The sequence below is a fragment of the Haematobia irritans genome, chromosome 4, assembly GCF_050003625.1.
Source record: "Haematobia irritans isolate KBUSLIRL chromosome 4, ASM5000362v1, whole genome shotgun sequence".
NCBI classification, from domain to species: domain Eukaryota; kingdom Metazoa; phylum Arthropoda; class Insecta; order Diptera; family Muscidae; genus Haematobia; species Haematobia irritans.
This window is the reverse complement of record NC_134400.1, coordinates 130,497,752-130,508,728: the sequence shown is the minus strand read 5'-3', so window position 1 is coordinate 130,508,728 and position 10,977 is coordinate 130,497,752.

The window sequence follows — 10,977 nt, the reverse complement described above, 5'->3', positions numbered from 1 at the left end:
AAATCTGAACCGATTTCAACCAAATTTGGTACACTTGCCTATGCTATTAAACCTACTCCTTGCGCAAAATTTGAAGTAAGTCAGGGCAAAACTCTGGCTTTTGAGGCCATACAAGTGCAAATCGGACGAAAGGTATATATGGCACTATATCTAAATCTGAACCGATTTCAATCAAATTTACAAAGCCTTGAGAGAATATAAATTCTACTCTCTGTGCAAAATTTTACGAAAATCGGTAGTAAACTTTGGGCTCTGTGGTCATATGAGTGTAAATCGGGTAAAATATATATATGGGAGCTATATCTAAATCTGAACCGATTTTTCTGATATTTTGCAAGTTTTTCGAGACTCATAAAATATTCGGATGTACGGAATTTGAGGAAGATCGGTTGATATATACGCCAATTATGACCAGAAGTTTTGTTGTGGCACATATTTAAAACTACTTGCTGACGTATCATATAAACTAAACTAAATTGATAATTGACTTAATTTTTTCTTTACATGTTCCTAGGTTAGGTAAGGTTAGGTATAGTGGCAGCCCGATATTTCAGGCTCACTTAGACTATTCAGTCCACTTAGAGAAGCTTTGAAACCCTCATAAATGTTACCAGCATTACTGAGGTGGGATAATCCACCGCTGAAAAACTTTTTGGTGTTTGGTCGAAACTGAGTTTGAACCCACGACCCTGTGTATGCAAGACGGGCATGCTAACCATTGCACCACAGTGGCTCCTAACTACTACTAACAATACGGAACAAGTATATACGACCAAACGTTCGGCCCACGCACAGAAAAACCATGTTTGGACATGGTTGCCGCATCCACGTATTTTGTCTTTGTAAAAATAGTTTTCGAGCGGGGAAAAATGTATGGTGGCAATCAGCATTTGAATGGTTCTCAAATACCGCAAACATGTTCTATCATTTAAATGATAGAATTTGAGACCATTAAATAGTCGGGAAAATCATGTACCTGACCATTAAATTTGTTTACTTTTTACAGGGAAAAAAGTATTTTTATAGGTTAAGTATAGACATGTCTAGAACCATTACATAGCCATAAAGACCATTTACATTTTTTTCGTGACCATTTAATTTTTTAACTTTTTTTGCAGCGAAAAGAATTTTATAAAAACATTGAGCAGGTACACATTTTTCATTTTTTTCATTTTGCACGTCAGTCGTGTGTTGATTGTTTCTTGGAATGGACGGAGAATACGGATTTACTGTGTTTTGTGTTAAATTATTTATTCAGAAGTGGCACGTGGTTTTATGTGACACGTGAAAAAAAGGAAAGTGTAATTGAAAAAAATGTACCTGTTTTTTGTTCTGCATTTTGATATATGGTCTAATTTACTTTTATTCGCAGTTATATGATGTCTGCATTGGTACATTTGATGGGCACGAAGTAAATATGGAATGATTACTTATTGTTGAAATTGAACCAAAATAGAGTGTGTACAAATATGTGATGTTTGCATGCACGACATAGTAAATACAAATAAACAATGAATTAGTTTATAAATAAATAAAAACAAATAAATAAAGTTAATTTTGTGTTTTCTTTTCTCAAGTGGCGTCCTTTTTTCGACGACGAAAAAGGTTTTTTCATAAGGATCAAAACATTTTAGGTTGTGACCATATTCTTTTAACTGGAAGAAAAACATTTTTGGCGAATCCCATAACATTTTAGATCGTGACCATTGCCTTTTAATGGAAACAGAATTCTTTCTATCAATATAATAACATTTTAGATGAGGACAATTTTTTTTTCTTAGAACCATGTTCACTGAGCCAACATGGTTGCAGGTGAAAATGTTACATGGTCGCCACAAAAATAGCTCCTATCATATTATTTTGCTCTTCGAATATGATTGTGACAATCATGTTTCTTCTCTGCGTGCCTCGCCAAATCTTAAATACCAACAACCATGGAACGTATACAATAATTTTCATTTTTTTTCTTTGTAATATTATAATTTCATGGATCGTACCCATCTCTCAAGACAATCGGTTCAAATGGTACGATTTTCGAAGTTAAATTTGAACAGTAGATAAAAGGCATATTTAGTAAGGTAGTTTCGCCAGTCGCCATATTGAAGCTTCGATTGTCAGTCAAATTTACTTAAATTTCCCACTTGTTGAACAATGTGTTTAACAAGTGGGATAAACTGGAGAAAATATGGAAATGTACGAGGGCGGTTCGGAAACTTCTTAGCCTATCAATGAAAGAGAATAGTTAGTTTTCAAAAATATTTTTATTTTTCAATATAATCTCCTGAAACTTCAATACACTTAGTCCAACGCTTTTCTAGCAATTCTATCCCTTGATTAAAATACATGCCTGTTCTGGGTCACACCGCATTGTGCACCACACTATACACTTTCTACACACCACACACAAAGTTAGTTGTTCTGAGTCACACGTGTGAACACTTTTTTCGGACTTTTAATCGAAAAATGTGACAGCTGATTTTTTCTGCAAGCCATATTATTTGCAGACAGAAATTATAAACAAAACATATTTTGCCGGTATAAACATAAAAAATTAAAAGTGCATAATTCAAAGCCATAAAATGCCTGCCGGATTTTTGTTAGCAGTGAATAATGTAAGGACAAGAGCAATTTTCAAGAACAAATAAGAAGGCGACAATTACATTACATTTTGATTTCTACCTTTGTTTTGATTTGCTTTTTTGTATCCCTCCTAAATGTTACTCATGAACAAACGATCGCCGCGTCGTTCTCGTTTTTGTTTTTGACGGCGGAGAAGTTTTTATTTTGGTTTTGGTCAAACAGTTTTTAACATCCATACATTAAAGGAAATTTAATTATAGTGGGCATAATTAACTATTATGTTAAGGTTTTTCTCATTTGTATTGCTTAAATATTTACAATAATATTGCAAACAAATTTTCTATCGTGGCGGCCTCCATGCAGAAAGATATTGGCGGCGTTAGTTTTTTTTAATTTGCTCAGTGATTTGTGCACCAAGAACACTTTGCAGAATTGAAGATGCCATATTTTTCATGCAATAAATTTGGTAAAATTCACTTTTCTTAGCCCATTGATTTTGTAAAAGTTATAATTTAATTACCTTATATTTTCAAAAAGACCTTTGATTTGTTTAGGAAAGCGAATAGTATTCACAAAAATCAAAGATAATTTTGCTTAAAACTTTTTTGTGTTACCTTTTAAAAATTGTGGCAACATTATACTTTCGAACACACTGAAAATCAACTGATTAAAACAACCCCAAAATTTATACACCAATCAGAGGAAATTTTGGTTCAAATTTTAGATGGATTTTTAAAATCGTGGTTTCTGCCATATATAAGTGACTTTCCCAATAAAATTTGCAAATATTTATAAAAAACATATTAAAGTTTCAGAATCTGTTATTTATTTGTTATAAAAACTTCTAACTTTGCATACGATGGCTGTACACTAAGCCTACACGAAAGAAATGTTCGTGTACATTTTTCAGGTTTATGACGGTGTATAGTGTTGGCCAGAACACCTTTTAAGTGTGACACCACACGAAAATTGTACATGTGTGTACCAGAACAGACACGATAGTTTTCCTCTTCAAAATAGTGGTTTACAACTGTAATTGCATCTTCATTTGAAGTAAAACGCTTGCCAGCAAGGATTTTTATACCCTGCGCCACACTGTGGAACAGGGTATTATAAGTTAGTGCATATGTTTGTAAAACTCAGAAGGAGACAAGATAGACACATGGTGTCTTTGGCAATAATGCTCAGGGTGGGTCCCTGAGTCGATATAACCATGTCCGTCTGTCCGTCCGTCCGTCCATCCCTCCGTCTGTCTGTGAACACATTTTTGTGATCAAAGTCTAAGCAATTTAAGTCCAATCGCCTTCAAATTTGGCACATGTTCCTAATTTGGGTCAGAATAGAACCCTATTGATTTTGGAAGAAATCGGTTCAGATTTACATATAGCTCCCATTATATCTTTCGCCCGATATGCACTAATATGAACCCAGCAGCCAGAGTTTTATATCGATTTGCTTGAAATTTTGTACAAATATAACACTTAGTCGTATAGTCAAGTGTGCAAAATTTGATAGAAATCGGTTCAGATTTAGATATAGCTCCCATATATCTTTCGCCCGATATGGACTTATATGGCCCCAGAAGCCAGTTTGTTGGCCGAATTTGGTTGAAATTTTGCACTAGGAGTACAATTAGTAGTATAGTCAAGTGTGCAAAATTTGATTGAAATCGTTTCAGATTTAGATATAGCTCCCATATATCTTTCGCCCGATATGGACTTATATGGCCCCAGAAGCCAGGTTTTTGGCCGAATTTGGTTGAAATTTTGCACTAGGAGTACAATTAGTAGTATAGTCAAGTGTGAAAAATTTGATTGAAATCGGTTCAGATTTAGATATAGCTCCCATATATATCTTTCGCCCGATATGGACTAATATGGTCCTAAAAGCCAGAGTTTTGGCCCAATTTGGTTGAAATTTTGCACTGGGAGTAGATTTAACATTGTAGCTATGCGTGCCAAATTTGGTTGAAATCGGTTCAGATTTAGATATAGCTCCCATATATATCTTTCGCCCGATATGGACTAATATGGTTCTAATAGCCAGAGTTTTGGCCCAATTTGGTTGTAATTTTGCACAGGGAGTAGATTTAGGATTGTAGCTATGCGTGCCAAATTTGATTGAAATCGGTTCAGATTTATATATAGCTCCCATTTATAGCTTTCGCCCGATTTACACTCATATGACCACAGAGGCCAATTTTTAACTCCGCTTTAGTTGAAATTTTGCATAGGGAGTAGAATTAGCATTGTAGCTATCCGTGCCAAATTTGGTTGAAATCGGTTCAGATTTAGATATAACTCCCATATATATGTTTTTCTGATTTCAACAAAAAGGGTCAAAATACCAACATTTTCCTTGTAAAATCGCCACTGCTGAGTCGAAAAGTTGTAAAAATGACTCTAATTTTCCTAAACTTCTAATACATATATATCGAGCGATAAATCATAAATAAACTTTTGCGAAGTTTCCTTAAAATTGCTTCAGATTTAAATGTTTCCCATATTTTTTTTACTAACATTGCGTTCCACCCTAGTCCATTAGCCGACTTAAATTTTGAGTCTATAGATTTTGTAGAAGTCTATCAAATTCTGTCCAGATCGAGTGATATTTAAATGTATGTATTTGGGACAAACGTTTATATATAGCCCCCAACACATTTGACGGATATGATATGGTATCAAAAATTTAGATTTACAATAATATAGTCGGCAGGTTATAATATAGTCGGCCCCGCCCGACTTAAGACTTTCCTTACTTGTTTCATTTCGAATTTTTATTTTTATTTGGCCAAAAGGCCGATTAACCGAAGGCGAATCCTTTTTAATAATGTATTTCATTAGCTTTCGTTTATTTAAAATTAAATTTAAATGTTTTATTTAAGCGTGACCAGCGAACAATTGTTCAGTGCAGCAAGATGCCTTTATTCCGAACGAAGATCGAGTTTGCATGGACAAAATGTACAAAAAATATAATATCAAATTACAGAATTTTTAAATGTAGATAAGACTGAATGGCATGGAAGTAAAACTCCATAAACTTCTTTATCCCTCTAATGCCCCAATTTTGTTGCCAGCTTTTTAAATATTCAATGTTAACGACACGAAAGCAAGAAAACTAAACAAGAACAAGTATATACGGCAGCAAGTTCGGCCAGGCCGAAGCTTATGTACCTTCCACCATGGATTGCGTAGAAACTTCTTCTAAACACTGCCATCCACAATCGAATTACTTGAGTTGCGGTAACGCTTACCGATGGCAAAGTATATTAAAACCTCCTAACACCGTCTTGTAAATTGTAAGTAAGTCCATACGTTGTTCATCAAAAAATACCGATTAATACGTTTATAATTCAGTTTAACAAAATTTTCTATAGAAATAAAATTTTCAATAGATATAAAGTTTTGACAAAATTTTCTATAGAAGAAAATTTTCTATAGAAATAAAATTTTAACAAAATTTCCTATAGAAATAAAATTTTGATAGATTATTTTTGGCTCGAGCGGCAACCATGATTATGAACTGATATGGACCAATTTTTGTGTGATTGGAGATCGGCTATATACAACTATAGACCGATATGACCAATTTTGGTATGGTTGTTAGCGACCATATACTAACACCACGTTCCAAATTTAAACCGGATCGGATGAATTTTGCTCCTCCAAGAGGCTCCGGAGGGCAAATCTGGAGAACGGTTTATATGGTGGCTATATATAATTATGGACCGATATGGACCATTTCTGGCACGATTGTTAGAGACTATATACTAACACTATGTTCCAAATTTCAACCGGATCTCTTCTCTTAGAAGCTTTGCAAGCCAAATTTGGGGATCGCTTTATATGGGGCCTATATAAAATTGTGAACCGATGTGGACCAATTTTTGCATGGATGTTAGAGACCATATACTAACACCACGTTCCACATTTGAACAGGATCGGATGAATTTTGCTCCTCCAAGATGCTCCGGAGGTCAAATCTGGAGAACGATTTTATGGGGGCTATATATAATTATGGACCGATTTGGACCAATTTTTACATGGTTGTTAGAGACCATATACCAACACCATTTACCAAATTTCAGCAAGATCGGATGAAATTTGCTTCTCTTTGAGGCTCCACAAGCCAAATCTGGGGATCGGTTTATATGGGGGCTATATATAATTATGGACCGATGTGGACCAATTTTTGCATGGTCGTTACAGACCATATACCAACACCATGTACCAAATTTCAGCCGGATCGGATGAAATATGCTTCTCTTAGAGGCTCCGCAAGCCAAATCTGAGGGTCCGTTTATATGGGGGCTATACGTAAAAGTGGACCGATATGGACCATTTGCAATACCATCCGACCTACATCTATAACAACTACTTATACCAAGTTTCAAGTCGATAGCTTCTTTCGTTCGGAAGTTAGCGTGATTTCAACAGACGAACGGACATGCTCAAATCGACTCAGAATTTCACCATGACCCAGAATATATATACTTTATGGGGTCTAAGAGCAATATTTCGATGTGTTATAAACGGAATGACAAAGTTAATATACCCCCCATCCTATGGTGGAGGGTATACAAATGTATACGGTTAAATTCAGTATGCAAAGCCTCTTGAACAGTTTCAACTAATTTTTTTTTATTTTACCCATTTTTATTGTCTTACGGCGTGTTTTACTAAAAGCTTCCTTATTTAATGAGACGGGGCATTAGAGGGTTAATTAAAAGTTTTTGGAAAATATTCGGACCAAAAAACTCACTTGGGTCGAGCTCTACTCTAATCGCCATTCATATGATTCGTGGAAAGATTTAGTGGAAGCTTATTAATTTAAATGGATCATTTTAATAATCTATACATGGACTATATACTGTGAAACCTCTCAGAAGTGGACATCCACGGACGGAATGGCAAAGATATTATATCCCCATCACTATCGTATGGTGGTGGGTATAGAAATCTAGACCCAAAAAGTACTTGGAAAATCGTCTTACAGCTGCTTCACAAATTTGATGTTGACTTCCCGACTTTTTAAAATTTGGGAAAACTGACTTTCGACTATTTCGAAAGTCGGATTCCGACGTATTTTCGGTTTTTGTGCGCAAAAAACAATTTTCACGAAAATGTTTCCAATTAAAGTCTTAATTGAGTTTTAAAAAAATATTCAATTTATAATTTAATTGATTCAACAACAGAAATCAATAACAAAAATTATATATCCATTATTTTTTTAATTGAATCTATTAATTTTTAATTGACTTTCAATTAATTGTTTAATTGATACTATCATTTCTGTGATTGGAGGCATTTCAATTAAAAAATTAATTGGATCAATTAATTTCGTGATTGAATCAGAAAAAAAATTTGTGTGCGTACAAGCGATGCCATAGGTTAGGTTAGGTTAAAGTGGCAGCCCGATTAAGATTCAGGCTCACTTAGACTATTCAGTCCATTGTGATACCACATTAACTAAAAGTACCTATTACATATGGGCACTTCTAGTTTTAACCGCTGAACCTTCTTGATTATTTTTCTTTGTTGAACCAACCAGATTGTTCCAAAAATATTAGCAGACTGCTTAAGTTAACGTTTTCCAGATCCGTCAGTAATCTGAAGCTATATGCTCCTAAAAGTTGCTTGCGCTTTACACAAAATGCAGGACACTCACACAAAAGGTGTTTAATTGATTCTTTTTCCTCCGCATCATGACAGCTCATACAATAGTCATTATACTTCGCGCCAATAGTTTTTGCAAAATCTCCTATCAGGCAGCGACCCGTTATAGCAGATATCAGGAGTGATATCTGACGTCTCGAGAACATTAGCATATCTAGTGTGCGGTTTAAGTTGAAATGGGGCCATATTTGCTTGGTGTCGTTACAACCCTTGCAATTCTCCCATCGAACATTTGCCATCATAACAGCCTTCTCACGCAGCATGAGCTTGTAGGTAGCTAGGGGCATACCAACAAATTCTAGTTCCCCTGGAATATGTAAGGTAGTCCCTAGCCTTGCCAACTCATCCGCTTCGCAGTTCCCCGGTATGTTCCTATGGCCAGGCACCCATATTAGGTGAATATTGTACTGCTCAGCCATCTCATTGAGAGATTTGCGGCAATCGATGGCCGTTTTCGAGTTGAGGAACACAGAGTCCAAGGATTTTATTGCAGGTTGACTGTCTTGAGTATATATTAATGCCCACATTTTTTGGGACATTACTTCTCAGCCAATTCGCCACCTCTCTTATTGCTAATATTTCAGCCTGAAAAACACTACAGTGATTAGGTAATCTTTTCGCTATTTGAAGTTCCAGATCATTAGAATATACTCCGAAACCCACTTGTCCATCCAATTTGGAGCCATCAGTGTAGAAATCTATATATTCTTTATTCCCCGGGGTCTGTGTGCACCACGCCTCACTGTTGGGGATTAGAGTCTCAAACTTTTTGTCGAAAAGTGGACTCGCCAAAGTGTAATCCACTACGTTAGGCACATCTGACATTATTTTGAGGACAGAACTGTGACCGTAACCCTTTTCCGACCACAGCGATAGTTCGCGCAACCGCACAGCCGTTGTTGCAGCTGACTGGCCAAAATGTCTAAAGGCAATAGATGCAGCATGACATTAAGGGAATTTGTACCTGTCTTGCTGAATGCGCCTGAAATACACAAACACGCCATACGCTGAACTTTATCTAAACCAGTCGGTTTCTGAAGTGCCGGCCACCAGACTACAACACCATATAGCATTATAGGTCTAACCACTGCCGTGTATAGCCAATGCACAATTTTTGGTTTTAGTCCCCACTTTTTTCCTATTGCCTTTTTGCACGAGTACAAAGCTACAGTTGCCTTCCTCGCCCTTTCTTCAATATTAAGCTTAAAGTTCAGCTTCCTGTCCAAAATAACGCCAAGGTATTTTGCACAATCACCAAAGGGAATTTCAATACCCCCTAAGGAAATAGGCCTAACCGTGGGAGTTTTGCGATCTTTGCAGTACATGACTAATTCTGTCTTTGCAGGATTTACCCCAAGACCATTGTCTTTCGCCCATTGTTCAGTCATCCGGAGGGCCCTCTGAATAATATCTCTGATTGTGGATGGGAATTTTCCCCTGACTGCCAGAGCTACATCATCTGCGTATGCCACCACTTTTATCCTTTCTTTTTCTAGAGTAACCAGAAGGCTATTTATAGCAACATTCCAAAGAAGAGGTGATAGAACTCCTCCTTGGGGAGTGCCTCTGTTCACATACTTTTGTATGTTTGCTTGTCCTAGTGTGGCTGAAATACGTCTCTTCCATAAGCTCACTATTTTCAGAGGATAAAAAAGAATTGTTGGGAGGCTTAAAACAAATTGAGTTGCTGTTTTAACGGTACGCAACTGTGGGTAATGTAGAGCTATCTTCTTCTACTATATAAAAATAAGTGGGCTTTTTCTTCTTGACGCAATAACTCCAGAACGCACAAACCGATTTCCATGGTTTTGTAAGGTCTCGGGCTCCGTAAGGTTATAGAAAAGAAAAGTCAAGAAAAGTTTTAACGGAAAAGCGGGAATATCTTTTTTATATATGCAGCGCCATCTCTAATGCAACTCCAGAACGCACGAACCGATTTCATTCGTTGGACTGGTCTCGGGCTCCGTAAGGTTATAGCAAAGAAAATTCAAGAAAAGTTTCAACGGAAAAGCGGGAAAATTTTTTATACATACAGCGCACATTACAAAAATTTATAATTTGAATTCATCGCAGCAGCTTTTGTCATAAAATAAATTTATTTTTTTCACATGAAAAATGTTCGGAGAACGTAGAGGGTAATCATGTGGTAAGAATAGGGTACCTCATTTTTTGATATCTGGTGGGGGAGGGGGACATCCCCCTTGCCCGACTTTTTCAAAATTGGGCTAAAGTTCTCCGGTTTAGGTGAAATTTCCAAGGAAGGTTAGGGGTGATGTCTAGACATAGACCCGCTACTTTATTTTTCAATATTTGATCGCGGATGTAGACCACCTCTTTATACGAATTTTTGTCTAAAGTGCAGTAAAAAAGCAAAATTCTCTGATTTACTTGAGATTTACAGAGAATACCGATTTGCTTGAAATTTTCAGAGAAGGTTGAAGGGGACGTCTAGGCAAAGAACAGCTACTTTATTTTTCGATATTTTGTCGAGGAGGGGGCCTCCCCTTTGTCCCACTTTTTTTTAAAGTACAGTGAGAAAAAACTAAAATTTGTCGACTTACTGAAATTTTACGGAGAACTTGGGGAGATTATGAAATTTATATGAGGTATATGATTAATATTTGGTCGGGGAAAAATAAAAAGGCATAGGGAGACCTCCTTTCTCCTCAAGTACATACCGTGAAGCAATTAAACTTTTCCAATTTACTTGAAATTTGCAGAG